We start from the raw sequence: 18959 nt of genomic DNA on the forward strand, positions 1-18959 counted from the left end.
ATTTATATAGCATAACATAGCAAACATAGTATATTACATAGAAACATAGAAAGTGACGGCAGATAAGGGCCAAGGCCCATCAAGTCTGCCCACACCAATGACCCTCCCCTACCTCCCTTTGCGAAGAGATCCCACCTTTCGATCCCATTTAGCTTTAAAATCAGGCACACTGCTGGCCTCAATCACCTGCATCGGAAGACCATTCCATCGATCCACCACCCTCTCGGTGAAGAAGTATTTCCTGGTGTCGCCATGCAATGTCCCTCCCCTGATTTTCCATGGATGCCCTCGTGTTGACGTGGGTTCCTTGAAGAAGAAGATATCCTCCCCCACCTCGATACGGCGCGTGAGGTACTTGAATGTCTCTATCATGTCCCCCCTCTCCCTGCGTTCCTCTAGGGAGTAGAGCTGCAATTTATTCAGCCGTTCCTCATACGGGAGATCCCTGAGCCCCGTGACCATCCGTATGGCCATTCACTGGACCGATTCAAGTCTCAGCACATCTTTGCGGTAATGTGGTCTCCAGAATTGTACACAGTATTCCAGATGGGATCTCACCATGGACCTATATAATGGCATTATGACTTCGGGCTTACGGCTAACGAAACTCCTTCGTATGCAACCCATGATTTGTCTGGCTTTAGATGAAGCTTTCTCCACCTGAGTTGCAGTCTTCATGTCCTCATTGATGATCACCCCTAAGTCTCGTTCCGCTACAGTTCTCTCCAGGATCTCACCATTAAGAGTGTAAGTCTTACATGGATTTTTGTTGCCAAGGTGCATGACCTTGCATTTTTTGGCATTGAAGTTTTGGCATTGAAGTCCTGGACCAATTCTCCAGTAGGAGGAGGTCGTGTGCCATACTATCGGTCTTGGATTTGTTGTCAGGTCCTGTTGTGTTCTTGTCCACTATATTGCATAATTTGGCGTCATCGGCGAATAACGTTAATTTACCCTGAAGCCCCTCAGCCAAGTCTCTTATGAAGATGTTGAACAAGATTGGGCCCAAGACCGAGCCCTGCGGCACTCCACTTATCACCTCTGTCGTTTCGGAGGGGGAGCCATTCACCACCACCCTCTGAAGTCTACCTCCTAGCCAATCCCCCACCCATGTAGTCAAGGTATCTCCCAAACCTATAGAGCTCATCTTGCTCAACAACCTGCGGTGTGGTACGCTATCGAATGCTTTGCTGAAATCTAAGTACACGACGTCCAGGGACTCCCCAATATCCAGCTTCCTCGTCACCCAGTCAAAGAAGCTGATCAGGTTGGATTGACAGGACCTCCCCTTTGTAAACCCATGTTGACGGGGATCTCGCAGATTCCCCTCGTTAAGGACCGTATCCAATTGGTGTTTGATTAGAGTTTCCATTAGTTTGCTTACTATTGATGTGAGACTCACTGGTCTGTAGTTCGCAGCCTCCGTCCTGCTTCCCTTTTTGTGGAGTGGAATGACATTAGCCGTTTTCCAGTCTAGCGGGACTTTTCCTTTGCTAAGGGAGAGATTGAAGAGTGTTGATAGTGGTTTCGCCAAGGTGTCTCTTAGCTCCCTGAGTACTCTGGGGTGTATGTTGTCTGGCCCCATAGCTTTGTGAACCTTGAGTTTGGATAGTTCACTGTAGACACTACTGGGCGTAAACTCGAAGCTGCAAAACGGGTCTATCGAGCTATCCCCTGTTGGTAGCTGAGGGCCGGATTCCTGCGCCTCATGGGTGAAAACTGAGCAAAAGTATTCATTTAACAGTTTAGCCTTCTCGGAGTCCGATTCTACATAGTTCCCGTCCGGTTTCTTAAGGCGTACTATCCCTCCTGTGTTCCTGTTTCTATCACTAATACACCTAAAGAATGCTTTATCGCCCTTTTTGATATTCGTTGCTAGATTCTCCTCCGCCTGCAATTTGGCCTCTCTGACTGCTGTTTTGACGGTTCTTGACTTGGCCAGATAGTCTTCCCTGAAGCCCTGCTTCCCTGAATGTTTGAAGGAGATGAATGCTCTTTTCTTCTCTTTTATGAGGTTGGAGACCTCCGTAGAGAACCACTGCGGTTTGTTTTTTCTTCGTCGTTTACTTACAGATTTAATAAATCGGTTTGTTGCTTCGTGTACGGTAGCTTTCAGTGTTGACCACAATTCCTCTACATTATCAGTCTCTGCTTGGTTTTGCAGCGACTGATGGATGAATTCCCCCATGTCCTCGAAGTTGGTGTCCTTGAAGCTGAGGACCTTAGTTAATGTGTTGGATTTGGTGAAACCTTTTCTGAGGTTAAACCATACCATGTTGTGGTCACTGGATGACAGCGTGTCTCCCACAGAGACATCTGTGACACTTTCTCCGTTGGTAAGTATTAGGTCTAGAATCACCTGATCCCTAGTTGGCTCCAAAACCATTTGCTTGAGTCTTGCTCCCTTTATAGAGTTTACAAGCATAGTATGGCAAACAGTGTTATATGTAAGCATAGTATTATATACACAAACATAGGAAGGAAGATAGGGAAAAAAGCTTGAGTACTTGAATGTAATCCATTTAGGCTATAAGTCAGGGGTCTCAAAGTTCCTCCTTGAGGGCCGCAATCCAGTCGGGTTTTCAGAATTTCCCCAATGAATATGCATGAGATCTATTTGCATGCACTGCTTTCAATGCATATTCATTGGGGAAATCCTGAAAACCCGACTGGATTGCGGCCCTCGAGGAGGGACTTTGAGAACCCTGGTGTAATCTGACACATCATTTGTCTAGCTCAGGGGTGGGCAACTTCAGTCCTCGAGGGCCGCAATGCAGTCGGGTTTTCAGGATTTCCCCAATGAATATGCACTGAAAGCAGTGCGTGCACATAGATCGCATGCATATTCATTGGGGAAATACTGAAAACCCGACTAGATTGCGGCCCTCGAGGAGGGACTTTGAGACCCCTGCACTAGCGTCCACAAAAGGCTCTGCACCAAACTTGTTTCCTGGCACGGTGCACCCACAAAATTAAGCACCAAGGCTGAGCTAACACATGGGTAAAAGCAAGCATATCGCCCCCACTGATGCCAAGTTACGCAGCTCTAGCCTGCAGCTTTGCTTGTCCTGTCCTGGTTTTGAACTTTACATCCCAGAGGCAGTGCCCGATCCAGCCCATTGCAACATAAGAACATAAGAAGTTGCCTCCGCTGAGGCAGACCAGAGGTCCATCCTGCCCAGCGGTCCACTCCCGCAGCAGCCCATCAGGCCTAATTGCTTGAACAGTGTCCCTGACTAATTTTGTAACTGCCTCTAATCCTCTAATCCTATCCCTATTACCTACCTCTACTCCTATCTGTATCTACCTCTACTCCTATCTGTACCCCTCAATCCCTTTGTCTTCCAGGTACCTGTCCAGACCTTCTTTGAAGCCCTGTAGCGTGCTTCTGCTTATCACATCCTCTGGTAGCGCGTTCCATGTATCTACCACCCTCTGGGTGAAAAAGAACTTCCTTGCGTTTGTTCTAAACCTGCCCCCTTTCAATTTCTCCGAGTGCCCCCTTGTACTTGTGGGTCCCCATAGTTTGAAAAATCTGTCCCTGTCTACTCTTTCTACGCCCTTCATGATCTTGAAGGTTTCTATCATGTCTCCTCTAAAGTCTCCGCTCTTCCAGGGAGAACAGCCCCAGCCTGAAACCGAGTGGCAGCAGATTCAGGACAAACGTCAGGAAGTTCTGTTTCTCACAGCAAGTGGTTGGCGCTTGGAACGCTCTATCGGTAGGAGGTTGTGGCGGAGACTACTGCTCTGGGTTTCAAGAGTAAGTTGGATGCACATCTTCTTGAAAGCCACATCGAGGGATACGGGAAATCCGGGTCTCCCAAGAGATGTACTTAAAAGGGCCACCGCGTGCGCGGAACGCCGGACAGGATGGACTTAGGTCAGATCCGGTGAAGGCATTTCTTATGTTCAGTCTGTCAGGATATGAGAGGTCAACAGGATGGGGGGGGGACAGAAATTCAGGCCTGGCCCCCCCCCCCCAGCCTGGAGCTGGTTTACCTTAGCAAACTCTGCAGACCTCTCAATAATAATAATAAATAAAAAAAAAAGAGATAGCATTAACAAAATAAAGCATACAACTCATTTTCAACAACATACATCACAGGTGTCGAAGTCGGTCCTCGAGGGCCGCAATCCAGTCGGGTTTTCAGAATTTCCCCAATGAATATGCATTGAAAGCAGTGCATGCGCATAGATCTCATGCATATTCATTGGGGAAATCTTGAAAACCCGACTGGATTGCGGCCCTCGAGGACCGACTTATACATAAATAAGCCCCAATGCAAAGGGAAGCAGGAAGCCGCCATGTTTGACCTCAGCACGCATGGGGGACCGGGGGAAAAGGACATCTAAGGCACTAAAACGCATCCTCGCTAGGCCACGCAGCTGGGAGAGTCCGATCGGATCCGTCTTTTACCTTCGGCCGCCGGCCCGGGCTCCAAGCGATCAGCTGGAAAGGAAGAGCCGAGCAAAACCCCTCGGCCCTCGCTGCCTTCGAAAACCCGGCTAAGGCATCTCCCGTGGGCGCCAGCCAGCCCGCAGCTCCGGCTTCCCCCCCTAGCGGCCGGGAGGGGGGCGGCAGGCGAGGGAGACATTCGAGACGGCAGCTGGTCTTAAAGGCGAGGACGGGGAAGCTGCCGAGATAGCCATGCCAGGAGGGGAGCCAGTCCGCAGTTTGTGCCCAACCGCCCTCCGGTTGCCTTATGGGACCCGGATGGAATTATGGACTCCAACCCCCCCCCCCCCCGGGAAAAAGCTTGAGTACCTGATTGTGAAAACCGCTTAGATCAGTGGTTTTCAACCGTTTTACACCTAGGGACCGGCAGAAAGGCGGTTGAAGAACACTGGGCCAGACCCCGCCCATCTCTATCCAATCTCCACCCCCAGACCCCGCCCCCTTAATAGTACTAATTGCACCTTGCACGTCCCGTGCCTCATCTGGAAGCCTTCCCTCTGACGTTGCAACGTTAGAGAGAAGGCTTCCGGTTCAGGTGCAGGATGCCCGTAGGAGCCACTGCCCATGGCTTTGTGCACTGAATCAGGAAGAGGGAGCTGGCTCGAAGATAACGCCGCATCGATCGCACCGTGGACCGGCGGTTGAAGAACACTGGTAACCCTACCCTCTTGGAATGGGAAACTTGGCAGCTCTGAATCAGTCTAAGTTTGGATCTTGTACACAGTGACGTAGGAAGGGGGGGGAACGGTCCACCCCAAGCGCCGTCTTGGTAGGGGCACTGGCACCCATCCCTCCTCGCTCCTTCCCTGACCCTACTACTGCACGTGCACCCCTTCCCTTCCTGTACCTCTTTAACATTCGCGGTGCAAGCAACAACCCCAGCCTGCTGCTCGTGCCAGCGTTGGCTCTTCCTCTCGCGCCACTTCCTGGTCCTGCGCCTAAGAAGTGACATCAGAGGAAGACCCGACACTGGCACGAGCAGAAGGTTGGGGTTGCAGCTCGTGCTGCGAATGTTAAAGAGGTACAGGGGAAGGGGCCCTCACGCATGGAAAGATTGGGGGGAGGCGGAGAAGAAGGCGGGGGAGGGGCACCTCTCACCCTCGCCACACCGCTGCTTGTACATCCTAGTTTTGCCTCCTCACAGGGTCCTAACAAGGTTCATGCAGCCTGTGTGGCGGGAACACCAAAATCAGCCCCTACAGAGATGCCAAGTTACCCAGTTCTAGGCTGGAGATTTAAGGACACTCCTGGGTTTCTGACCAACCCATCCGGGTCCATGATGGGAATTATAGCACTGAGTGCAATGGGCAGGATCAGGCACTACAAATCCCATACTGCTCTGGGAAGTAAGTTCAAAACCAGGACTGTTCCAAAAGCTAAAGCTTGGAACTGGGTAACTTGGCATCGCTGCACCCAACCAATTATTTTGGCAGCTGCTGATGAGGCAGCCAGAGCTTCCAAGTTAGCCAGTTCCAGGGAAAGATTTTAGGCCAGTCCTGGATTTCTGCCAACTTTAGCCTGATGCATTAAGGAACCTGCAGCACTGATTTCAACAGGTAGAATAGGGGGCCTGTGAATTCCACTCTGCTCTGGGATGAAAGTTGTTTTTTTGTTGTTGTTGTTTTTTTTAAGTAAGGGCTGGCTACAAAGAGATAGAATTCATCACTGTTCCTGTCCCTGTGGATAACCGTGGGAAAGCAACCCCATGTCATTCTTTAAGGAGAGAGAGGGAAGAATCAGACCCTCAAGCCTTACATTGAAGATAGACACTAAAGAATGACAGGCCATGTTGGGACCCCCAAGTCCTGCTTAAGCTAAGTGTTATTTCAGCACATAGTACAACACACAGTGACTCTCAAATACGTTAAAAATCTTTATTATGAAAGTTTTTTTGAGACTGAATCAAGCAATATTCTGTGGAGTGAGTGATCAAAGTTTTTATAAAACCACAATGCCTGGAAGGTGAACTCTTCACCCAAGGGAGGCATTCAAGCCTTCCCTACAGAGTTCCACATCTCTGAGTATTTTTATAAACTTTATTTTGATCATCCTCCATGAATTTTGTTACCAATGTGGGTCAGTTGAATGATTTGCTATAGTAGATATGTGAGGCATATCAAAAATCCCTAAATGTCCCTAAAATAAGAGAACCTCAAGCTTACTTTCCCTATACCCAGAAGTGCCGGGCCTAGTAACCTAGAATTAAATGCATTAAGATAAAGAAGAAATGCACAGTGTAAACCCTAAAAAGCCCAAATATATGCATAATATGTACAGGTAACTCATGTGAAGGTGATACAAACAATAAATACACACAAGACAGATTTTGTCTTCTCTGAGTGTGGTGCTAGAGCAATGGGAGGAAAATATAATGGCTATTTTATTTTTCATGTATGCCCATTCCACCACATATCTGTCCATTTTTAATAGGCTGCCACGCCCAGGTTCAAAAGGTAGTGTTACGTGGTCATATTTTTTTTTTTTGAATTAGTAATAATTTTTATTGCTTTGTTTTGTATAGTTTGTAGCCTTCTCATTTCTTTCTGTGTTATACCATGATATAACATATTACAATAATCAAGACTAGAGATAATTATGTTTAAATGATTTTTATTATTCCAGCAGTAAGAAGCAAATACAAACAGTAGTACCATTCAGGAAATAACATTTTCAACAATATAATCAGTTCCCCTCCCATCCCCCCCCCTCCCCTCCCCTCCCCAAGAATCCATGGCCAGTCCAACAGCTGAGAGTGGGAATAAAATCTTAAAGATTCAAAAGTCTACTGCGAGCACGCGGTGTGAGGTCCTGCCAAAAGTGCTCCCACACCTGACAAAATTTGCGACCCGAGCCAAGTGTCTCTCCAGTGTTGCGTGCACTATCATTAGGGATCTCCATTGTGCATATGACGGGGGATCACGGGAGAGCCAGTTGGTGAGGATGGCTTTTTTTTCCCATCAAAAGGGCTCTGGAGATAAATGCTGACATTCCCCTGGGTTTGGGCGAGGCTATATTATAAAATCCAAATAACGCCCTCGGTTGCAGAAGCCATCAACTAGAGATAATTAAAGGATGTTGAGAGCTTCTGGTTTTAAGACTTTTGATAAAGATCTAATAAGGCGTGACTTATAGAAACGGTTCTTTACCACTGAACTGATCTGATCGTGATATGGAAGTTCCTGATCTAGTATTACTCCCAATATTTTCATAGTTTCAAGTTCAAGTTTCAAGTTTATTAGGTGACTTGATTAATCGCTTAATCAAACATTCTAAGCGATGTACACTATAAAATTTACAATTATTAGAAAACAATACAATACGTACAAATACTTAAATAATGGTAAATTGCTCTTAATTTTAACATTACTAAACATAGGGTAAAGAGGGATGAAATACAATTCATAAAGTAAAGATAAAACATTGAGGGAAAATACAAAAGGGAAATAGGTAACACAGGTATAACGAAGTAAAATATAATACTCCAATAAAAAAATTATATTGTAAAGGCATCTTTAAAAAGGAAGGTTTTTAACTCGGCTTTAAATTTTCCAAACTCTTTCTCCTCCCGTAAAAAAATAGGGAGGGCGTTCCAAATCTGCGGTGCTGTACATGAAAAAATAAATTGTCTCCTCGTATTAATAATTTTTAATGAAGGAATAGATAGCAGATAGCAAATAGCTCTTACTATTTGTGGTGGGGTTTTATCTAAGAGTATTTGCGATGTAAATTAAAGATCCTTTTTCCATGGGAAAAACATTACTGAGGATTTTGATACATTCAAGGCCAACATATTTTCTTTAAGCCATTGACTTTTTTGCTTTAGTTTATTGTTCAAAGGATGAAGTCAAGCAGTAAGACAAATCGGAAAGTAGCCTAGACACTATGAGACGAGTATGTGATACCCTGATTGCCATAAAAAATGCTTGAGTACCTGAATACATTCTTGTAAACTGTTCTGAGCTCCCTTATAAGAGCGGTATAGAAAATTGAATGAATCAATGAGGTCCCAGAATTACGGTTGCCAGATTTCCTCTATGAAATAAAAGGTCACTTGGTTCCGCACCCCCCAGCCCTAACCCATTCTGCTTCCAGCTCTGCACCGTTCCACCCCCACCCTGCCTCCACACAAATCTCCCCTGGCTCGGGACCACATCTGCGCATGCACGAACATCAACACGATGACATCACGCGCATGTGTATGATGTGTTTTGGAAATCCCTCTGGGCATCCGGACAGTCCTCTAAAATGCACGTGACATCATCGCATCAACGTCCGCGCATGCTCAGAGGGCCTCCAGACCTCGGGGAAGGAGACAGGAGGTTCGGCGGGGGGGGGGCGGAACAAGGTGGAGCTGGAGGCAGAATATCATCAGAACGACTTTCTGAGTTCCAGCCGCTGCCTGCAGTAAGTTATAGTTTGGCTTTTTCTTGAAATAAACAGTTGAAATAATAATAATAAAGAATACAGAGTCTTCCTTGTGGATGTTGGACGGTTGGTTTAGCTGACTGTCTAATAATGCAAGTGAACATGTTATGAAGACAGAATAAGGAATAAGATAAAGTCTTGGGCATTACAGGCCGTCTAATTCAATTTACATCGTTAATATGCCTGCTAAAATGCTGAAATTATTATCTTCCGACCTTCCTGTTTCAAGTGGTCAGTCAATGGAAACCTGCAGCGAGATTCATCGTTGCATCTCATTAGAAAACAGGACACCCCCCCCCTCACCCTGCCAGAAAGCTGATTTTAACCCTTTCAGGACCAAGGGACATATTTGTCCCATAACTTTAAAATCCTATCAATTTTGATTGGGATAGTCTACAGTTCTAAATTTGATATGTACGGATTCCATATGATACTGCCTTTATGTAAACAAACTGGTTCCGACATTCGTTCATTAGCGTCGTTGCCAGATTGACGAGAAGATTCACTTGCCACACTGTCCATAAGCCAGAAGTGTGATTTTTTTTAAATAAAAATAATGATATTTCACAAAAAAAATCAATTTTTTGGCATCTGCAAGCCCTTTTTACCATAAAAATGTCGTCAAAACCACAAAAATTGGCCTACGATCCTTATGGTCCTGAAAGGGTTAAGGACCGCAACTAGCAAAGAAATCATCTTATTTTGTTAAAGAATGGCATGGTGAAATACAACAGAATCTGTGGGGGCAGAAGTTGGTCTTTCTAGAAAGAGGTTGACGGGGATTCATGTCTGAAGAAGTTGTGGATTCAAATCCCACGCTGCTCCCTGTGACCCTGGGCAAGTTACTTAATCCCCCATTGCCCATCAGTGGTACATAAACAAATAAACCAATTTGGATTGACGTGGCATCGCCAGTTGCTCCTTTTCCTATTTTTTCCTCAGTGTGGAATGTACAGTGTGGTGGCTGGCCCTCTGCTCATCATTACTTTGTCGGCCTCACTTCATATGATATCGTAGATATGCCGCATTCTCTGAGGTTGCTATGGCAATGCATGTGTTGCCATCTGCTCGCTCTATGGCCACCTATTTCTGTATGATGTTTCTGATTGCTAAATATGTAGAAAATCTTTTTTTTTTTTTAATTACAGGATGCATTCCAGCAGACTTCATTTCTATGGACTATATATATATCTTTCTTTGGTCCTCTGCATAATGCATTCCTTGAACCCAGAGGGAAAGTCCAAAGCGATGCAAGACCAAGATTGGCGTGAACAAAGTGGTTTAATTTTCCGATGAGAGATTTTGTTGACTTTCTAAAGAAGGTCCTTGATCTTTTAGATAGGTCTCCACATTTATTATGCTTGCATTGTTTGTCACGGTTCATAGACAACCCCGCGAAAGACAAAGGCGCGCGTCGACAACTGTGCGCAAGACGGAGGCGCACGCCGAAGAAAATTACTGTTTTTAGGGCTCCAACGGGGGGGCGTGGGGGGGGAACCCCCCACTTTACTTAATAGAGATCGCGCCGCGTTGTGGGGGCGTTGTGGGGAGTGTGGGGGGTTGTAACCCTCCACATTTTACTGTAAACTTAACTTTTTCCCTAAAAACAGGGAAAAAGTGAAGTTTTCAGTAAAATTTGGGGGGTTACAACCCCCCAAACCCACCACAACGCCCCCACAATGCGGCGCGATCTCTATTAAGTAAAGTGGGGGGGGGTTCCCCCCCACGCCCCCCCGTTGGAGCCCTAAAAACAGTAATTTTTGCCGGCGCGCACCTCCACACTGCACTCAATTGTCTGCTTGCGCCTTTGTCCCGGCGCGCTTTTGACCTGACACCGTTGTCACGGTGTTAGGGGGGAGACTCCGAGTGTTAGAGTTGGGTGAGGTTTTTATTTTGTGTGGAATGGGTGGTTTTTGTATTATTGGGTATATGCCTGGTCATGGAGGGGAATTGTCCATTATGGCTGGGAATTGACCTAAGTGGCAGTTTTCCAGGTGGCAATCGGTGGGTGGGAACTGTCCAATGAATACTGTCCAGGTGGCTACTGACCTAGAACCATTAATTCACCCTTTTTGTCCTGTGTGTCTGTCATAGATTGTAAGTTCTTTCGAGCGCTGCGTACATCTGGGAACGCTACAGAAATAATAAATAGCAGTATTAGTTAACAGTAGGGTTACCGGGTGTCCGGATTTTCCTGGACGTCCTCTTTTTAGAGGACATGTCTGGGCGTCCAGACGGCTTTTCAAAACCCTGCACTTTGGAACTGTGTCAGGAGGGCATCTGTGCATGCAGGGTTGCGATGTGGTGACATCATGTGCTTGATGTCATTGTGTTGTATCCACGGCATGCACAGATGTCCTGCCGATGTGGTCACGAGAACAGGTTGAGGGGGGCAGGACTTGGGCATAACAGAGTGGGGCTGGGTGAAACTGGGCAGGCCTGGGGGGCGGGGCTACGGTTTGGACTTTACGCGAGTTAACAGGAAGTTGGCTGCAGAAGTGTACATTTCACCTAAACAGTCCCTACACTGCAGGGGGACCCAGGGAGGAGAGTGTGCAGTTATAAAACCATTCCTGAATCTTTTAAGGTAGATTTGGCCTGCGCTGGAGGGCGAATGCAGCTGTAGCCCACTCTTTCTGCTTTTAACTCCTAACTCCCACTCCCTTGTAAAGAGCTAGCAACTAGAGAATGACACGGTGACAAAATTCATCACCGTTCCCGTTCCCGCGGATAACCGCGGGAAATAATCCCATGTCATTTTCTAGTATCTGTTTCAACCTCAGTCCTTCTACACCAGCATTCTTCAAAGCAAAGCTTGCGGGTCAGTGGTTGTGGCCATTCATACTCTGATTCTTATCTGAGCCAAGTATATAACAATGAAGCCATTGTGACATCACTGATAAGCTTGGCTTTTATTGGTGGAATGAGACATGACATCACAATATCTGCTCTGGATACCAGAGACTGTCATTCTCTAGTGTCTGTTTCAACCTCAGTCCTTCTACACCAGCATTCTTCAAAGCAAAGCTTGCGGGTCAGTGGTTGTGGCCATTCATACTCTGATTCTTATGTGAGCCAAGGATAATGAAGCCATTGTGACATCACTGATGTGATTGGCTCTTAGGCACTGGTGGAATGAGGCATTATGACATCACAACATCTGCTCTGGATACCAGAGACTGTCATTCTGTAGTGTCTGTTTCAACCTCAGTCCTTCTACACCAGCATTCTTCAAAACAAAGCGTGTTGTGGTTGTTTTTTTTGCTGACTGAAGCTGCCGCCGAAATAGCAGGAGCAAATTTCCGCAGGCACTTTCAAAGGGAAATGTCAGAATGACACGGTGACAAAATTCATCACCGTCCCCGTCCCCGCGGATAACCGCGGGAAATAATCCCATGTCATTTTCTAGTGTCTATTTCAACCTCGGTCCTTCTACTCCAGCATTCTTCAAAGCAAAGCTTGCGGGTCAGTGGTTGTGGCCATTCATACTCTGATTCTTATGTGAGCCAAGGATAATGAAGCCATTGTGACATCACTGATGTGATTGGCTCTTAGGCACTGGTGGAATGAGGCATTATGACATCACAATATCTGCTCTGGATACCAGAGACTGTCATTCTGTAGTGTCTGTTTCAACCTCGGTCCTTCTACGCCAGCATTCTTCAAAGCAAAGCTTGCGGGTCAGTGGTTGTGGCCATTCATACTCTGATTCTTATGTGAGCCAAGGATAATGAAACCATTGTGACATCACTGATGTGATTGGCTCTTAGGCACTGGTGGAATGAGGCATTATGACATCACAATATCTGCTCTGGATACCAGAGACTGTCATTCTGTAGTGTCTGTTTCAACCTTGGTCCTTCTACACCAGCATTCTTCAAAGCAAAGCTTGCGGGTCAGTGGTTGTGGTCATTCATACTCCGATTCTTCCCTCTCTCCTTAAAGAATGACATGAAGATGGTTTCCCGCGGTTAACCGCGGGGACGGGGACGGTGATGAATTTTGTCACCGTGTCATTCTCTACTAGCAACTCAAGCTACCTCTCCAACTTACTGATAACAACACCTGAATACAAAAACCCTCCTCAGGGAAATAAAAGAAAAACCTGCGATTCAGAAAAATTGTCAGGACAAATTAGCGCAGTACCGTAATTTATCTCTAGTCCTGAAATTAGTACCTTACCCTATAACTCTCCTGGTAATGCCCAGCTTACCTCTTTTGTAACTGCAAGGTAAAGGCAGAAAAAAAGTCACTAATGTCATGTAATATCTGTGTTATCATTCCCTGTGTGAGAAAATCCCAAGCCCCTATTTGTCTGTTTTCATTAGATTGCAAACTCTGTTGAACGTATTGAATGTTCAGTGCTGTATAAAAGTCTAGCAGCACTACAGCAATTATAAGGGTGGAACAGTCTCCCGGAAGAGGTGGTGGAGACAGAGACTGCGCCTGAATTCAAGTAAGCCCGGGATAGGCATGTGGGATCTTTTAGAGAGAGGAAGAGATAATGGTTACTGTGGACGGGCAGACTGGATGGGCCATTTGGCCTTTATCTGCCGCCATGTTTCTATTAGTAGTAAAAGACTAGAAAAAAAAGAAAGGAAACATAGAAACATAGAAAAATGACGGCAGATAAGGGCTATAGCCCATCAAGTCTGCCCACTCCTCAGACCCACTCCCTAAGTCTGCTCTAGAGCCCCCGCTCCATTCACCCTCTCAGGGATCCCACATGGGCATCCCATTTACTCTTAAAATCTGGCACGCTGTTGGCCTCGATCACCTGTATCGGAAGCTTGTTCCAATGTTCAACTACTCTTTCAGTGAAGAAATACTTTCTGGTGTCACCATGAAATTTGAAATTTCCCGCCCCTGAGTTTAAGCGGATGCCCTCTTGTGGCTGAGGGTCCCTGGAGTAGGAAAATATCTTCTTCCACTTCGATACGCCCGGTAATATATTTGAACGTCTCAATCATGTCTCCCCTCTCTCTGCGTTCCTCGAGAGAGTAGAGTCGCAATTTGTTCAGCCTTTCTTCGTAAGAGAGATCCTTGAGCCCCGAGACCATCCTGGTGGCCATCCGCTGAACCGACTCTGCTCTCAGCACATCTTTACGGTAATATGGCCTCCAGAATTGCACACAGGAAGTATAAGGGGGGAGAAGGGGTAGGTCGGGGGTCGGCAACCCGCGGCTCCAGAGCCGCATGCGGCTCTTTTTCACCTTTGCCGCGGCTCCGGTAGTGTGTCACGCGGGCCGGAGTCTTTCAGTGGCTGCGGCGCGCTCCTGAAGAATGGGAGGCGCGGAGGATGACGTGTGATAGAGGTCTGCACGGGAACGGGGATCGCGGGGATCCCGTGGGTTCCCCCCCTGGCCCACGGGACTCCCACGGGGATGAAAACAGCCTACCTAAATTCTGGCGATGCAGGCATGCAGCTTACAAGTCCGGCGTCGCGGCGGGAAATAGCCATGCTGAGCAGTGAGCTCAGCACGTACACAGATGAAAGCCTTGCTTGCTGATTGGTCCGGCGGCCCCGCCCCACCGTGCCGCCGGACCAATCAGCATCTAAACATTAAGATAAGAAACAATATATGCAGTGTTAGATTTGTTTTATAATGGTTTTGCGGCTCCAAGTTTTTTTTTCTTTTCGAAAACGGGTCCAAGTGGCTCTTTATGTCTTAAAGGTTGCAGACCCCTGGGCTAGGTGATCAGGACAGGCACTGCTAGATAGGGGGCAAGGAAGGGGTAGAGGGAATTGAAAGGGGGTTATTGATTGGGAGAATAATGCTGTAAAGAGTTGGAAATGTCTCTCTTTTTGTTTATGACCATAAAGTTCTATGATATCACAATGCGGGTGTAAAGAGCCTTAACCAATAGGGAGAGGAGAAGATAGTGGATGCTGCGGATGGGCCATTTGGCCTTTATCTGCCATCATGTCTCTATGTTTCTATTAGTAGTAAAAGACTAGGAAAAAAAAAGAAAGGAAGTATAAGGGAGAGAAGGGTTAGGTGATCAGGACAGGACAGTTCCTCTCTCTTTTAGGTCCTAGTTCACGCTTGCTAACAGCTCTGACAGGATACACATTTCAAATCTGACATATTGAAATCACAAAATAGAAAATAAAATTATTTTTTCTACCTTTTGTTGTCTGGTCATTTTGCTTTTGGTCCCAGTTTCTCTTTCTGATTTTGTCTATCTTCTCATTCTCTTTCCAGTGTCTGCTGTCCATTTTTTTTTTCTCCTCTTCTCTCTTGCTCCAGTCCCTGTCTCCAACATATTGATTTTTCCCTTTCAACTTTTCTCCTTTTTTATTTTCTGACTCTGTCAACTCAAATCTCGCTCTCTTTCTCATCCTTCTCTTCTTTTTAAATTTTCAGCTACCTATCAACTTTCCATCTTCTCTTTTTCTGTAGCTCTCCCATTTCCCATCTCACTCCTTTCCCAGCCTCCTGTTTCCTTCTATCTTTTCTTCTTTCTCCTCTTGGTCCAACATTTTGCTCCCTCTCTTTTCTGTTGCTCTTCTTCCCTCCCTCCTTGATGCTGAACAATGAGATGGAAGGGGGAAAAAAAAAGATGCTGTATCACTCTCTCCCTTCCACCCCCACTCTCTCCCTTCCACCCACTAACATTTCTCCCTCCCTTCCACAGTAGTTAGAGTTACTGCCTCAGTACCCTTAGGTTGTGGGTTCAAATCCCATGCTGCTCCTTGTGACCCTGGGCAAGTCACTTAATCCCCCATTGCCCCAGGTACATTAGATAGAGTGTGAGCCCACCAGGACAGACAGGGAAAAATGCTTGAGTACCTGAATGTAAACCACTTAGGCTATAAGTGGCATATAAATACTTAAATAAATAAATATCTTCTCTCCCTTTCTCTTCCCAACTGCCCCCATCCCATCTCTCCCCCTGTCTGCCTGCCTCCCTCCCTTCCCCAGGTCCACCATTTCTCCCTTTCTCTTCCCAACGGTTCTCCCTTCAAGTATCTTTTTCCCTCTTCCTCCACACCACCCCAGGTCCAACCTCTCTCCCTTTTTCTCTATTTCCTCACAGCCCAGCATGTGTTCCCTCCCACGCCGGTCCCATGTCGCTGCCAAGCTGAAAAATCTTCCAACCTTGGTAATTCAGCAATGTTGTACGTGGCTCCCCCTCCTGCTTTTCGCCTGCCGCGGTCTGTCTCCAATGACGCGCAACTTCCTGTTTCCACCTGGATGGACCATGGCAGACGGAAAGCAGGAATGGGAGCCATGGACAGCACCGCCAAATTGCTGCCATCAGACTTTCCAGCGTGACAGCGACATCAGACCGGCACGGGAAGGAAGACACGCTGGGCTGTGAGAAGGAGAAGTTCAGGAGCATTGCTGCAGGCCACATAAAAAGACCAGGTGGGCCAGATTCGGCCCACGGGCCTTGTGTGGCTTAGAGTGTCAAGTACTAGGGGCCAAACCTGTCTGGCCACCCCTCTTGGACTATATGAAACAGCAGAGAATCCTTAATCTCCTTTTAATGTAAAGCACAGACTGCATTACTATTCCCTCTTGCTATCTCCAGATAGATTAAAAATATAATTTTATTGTAATTCTCCATAAATAATACTGACCTTTGTATGTTTGCACATGAAATATTAATTTAATGTTCTTGTTCTAATAAAAAAAAAAAAAAAGAAGAAGCTTGAATGAGCTGAGGCCCAGGGAAATAAATTGAGTTTCTAAACTGCAGCAGAGAGACCTAGTTACTAACATAGTAGATGATGGCAGATAAAGACTCAAATGGTCCATCCAGTCTGCCCAACCTGATTCAATTTAAATTTTTTAATTTTTTTCTTCTTAGCAATTTCTGGGCAAGAATCCAGCGCTTTACCCTGTACTGTGCTTGGGTTCCAACTGCCGAAATCTCTGTTAAGACTTACTCCAGCCCATCTACACCCTCCCAGCCATTGAAGCCCTCCCCAGCCCATCCCCCACCAAACGGCCATATACAGACACAGACCGTGCAAGTCTGCCCAGTACTGGCCTTAGTTCAATATTTAATATTATTTTCTGATTCTAATGTCTGATACTAATGTCGCTGACACTTGCTAACACTGAGATTCATCAGTGTAGCTCACATGCTCTCCAGGACCTGTCTAACGCTGATGCTCTGAGAGTAGATGCAGATCTCTAAAGGTACAGAACGAGACATTGGAAAAAAAAAAAAAAAGCCTGCTTTTCCATGGGTTTAGTTCAAATCCCAGGCTCTGTGTGATCTTGGGGAAGAGTCACTTTAATTCATTGTTCTTGGGTTTTAATCTTCCACTTTGTCATTGTCTCTCTAGGTGTGAACTCGGGGGCAAATCCTGGCTCTGTCACTGATTGCGTGGGGGGAGGGGGCCTTTGTCATGACTGCGTGTCGCTGTGACCTTTCAGCCAGTTTCTTTATCTCTGTGTGCCTGAGTCCCTCCTAATCTTTGGCTTTGTTACTGTCTCTCTACATGTCCATGTGGGGGAGAATCCCTTTATTGCCCTTATGCCTCAGTTCTAATTAGAGAATGACACGGTGACAAAATTCATCACCATTCCCGTCCCCGCGGATAACCGCGGGAAATAATCCCATGTCATTTTCTAGTGTCTATTTCAACCTCGGTCCTTCTACTCCAGCATTCTTCAAAGCAAAGCTTGCGGGTCAGTGGTTGTGGCCATTCATACTCTGATTCTTATGGGAGCCAAGGATAATGAAGCCATTGTGACATCACTGATGTGATTGGCTCTTAGGCACTGGTGGAATGAGGCATTATGACATCACAATATCTGCTCTGGATACCAGAGACTGTCATTCTGTAGTGTCTGTTTCAACCTCAGTCCTTCTACACCAGCATTCTTCAAAGCAAAGCTTGAGGGTCAGTGGTTGTGGCCATTCATACTCTGATTCTTATGGGAGCCAAGGATAATGAAGCCATTGTGACATCACTGATGTGATTGGCTCTTAGGCACTGGTGGAATGAGGCATTATGACATCACAATATCTGCTCTGGATACCAGAGACTGTCATTCTGTAGTGTCTGTTTCAACCTCAGTCCTTCTACACCAGCATTCTTCAAAGCAAAGCTTGAGGGCCAGTGGTTGTGGCCATTCATACTCTGATTCTTATGGGAGCCAAGGATAATGAAGCCATTGTGACATCACTGATGTGATTGGCTCTTAGGCACTGGTGGAATGAGGCATTATGACATCACAATATCTGCTCTGGATACCAGAGACTGTCATTCTGTAGTGTCTGTTTCAACCTCAGTCCTTCTACACCAGCATTCTTCAAAGCAAAGCTTGCGGCCATTCATACTCTGATTCTTCCCTCTCTACTTAAAGAATGACATGAAGATGGTTTCCCGCGGTTATCCGCGGGGACGGGGACGGTGATGAATTTTGTCACCGTGTCATTCTCTAGTTCTAATCCCCAGCTGTATCACTGGCTCTCTGTGTGTCCTTGGGGTAAGTCCCTTTGCCTAGGGTTACCAGATTTTCCTTTGGGATAATCCAGACCCAGATGGACCGCCCAGTTCTGCTACTGTCACGCCCTGTTCCGCCACCAGCCCCCACCCCGAGACGGCATTCGCTCATGCGTGGATATAACGTAATGATGTCACAATGTGTTGCGTCCGCACAGATGCCCCTGCCTCAAAAGGAGGACATTTTCGGGGAAATCTAAATGTCTGGTAATCCTACCTTCGCTTCCATGCATCTCAGTTCTAATCCTCGGCTCCGTCGCTGCCTCTCTGTGTATGTATGTGTCCTTGGGGTGAGTTGCTTTGCTTCCGTGTGCCTCAGTTCTAATTCCTGGCTCTTGTCACTGTCTCTTTATATGTGAACATGGGGTGAGTGCCTTTGCCTCCACGACCCTCAGTTCTAAGAACAGCCATACCGGGTCAGACCAGTGGTGCATCTTAGCCCGGTATCCTGTTTCCAACGGTGGCTAATCCAGGTCACAAGTACCTGGCAGAATCCCAAATAGTAGCAAGCAAAAAAACAAAAGGAATTGACCCCAAAATATCCAGAAAGAAGAAAATCTAGAGAAAACCAAAAAAAATCTGTGGAGTGACGATGTTCCTAAATGGACT

General features: G+C 46.5%; 1 protein-coding gene across 1 annotated transcript in view; it reads left to right on the top strand.

Annotated features, from left to right (window-relative positions):
- The first annotated feature begins 5054 nt into the window (after window positions 1-5054).
- The window catches only part of LOC117346081 (neural proliferation differentiation and control protein 1-like), a 45783-nt gene continuing 31878 nt past the window's right edge, over window positions 5055-18959 (top strand). The window contains exon 1 of the mRNA XM_033915393.1: window positions 5055-5110. The gene's annotated coding sequence lies outside the window, so the exon portion shown is untranslated. The remainder of the gene's footprint in view (window positions 5111-18959) is intronic.

The sequence above is a fragment of the Geotrypetes seraphini genome, chromosome 12 (genome assembly GCF_902459505.1).
Source record: "Geotrypetes seraphini chromosome 12, aGeoSer1.1, whole genome shotgun sequence".
NCBI lineage: Eukaryota > Metazoa > Chordata > Amphibia > Gymnophiona > Dermophiidae > Geotrypetes > Geotrypetes seraphini.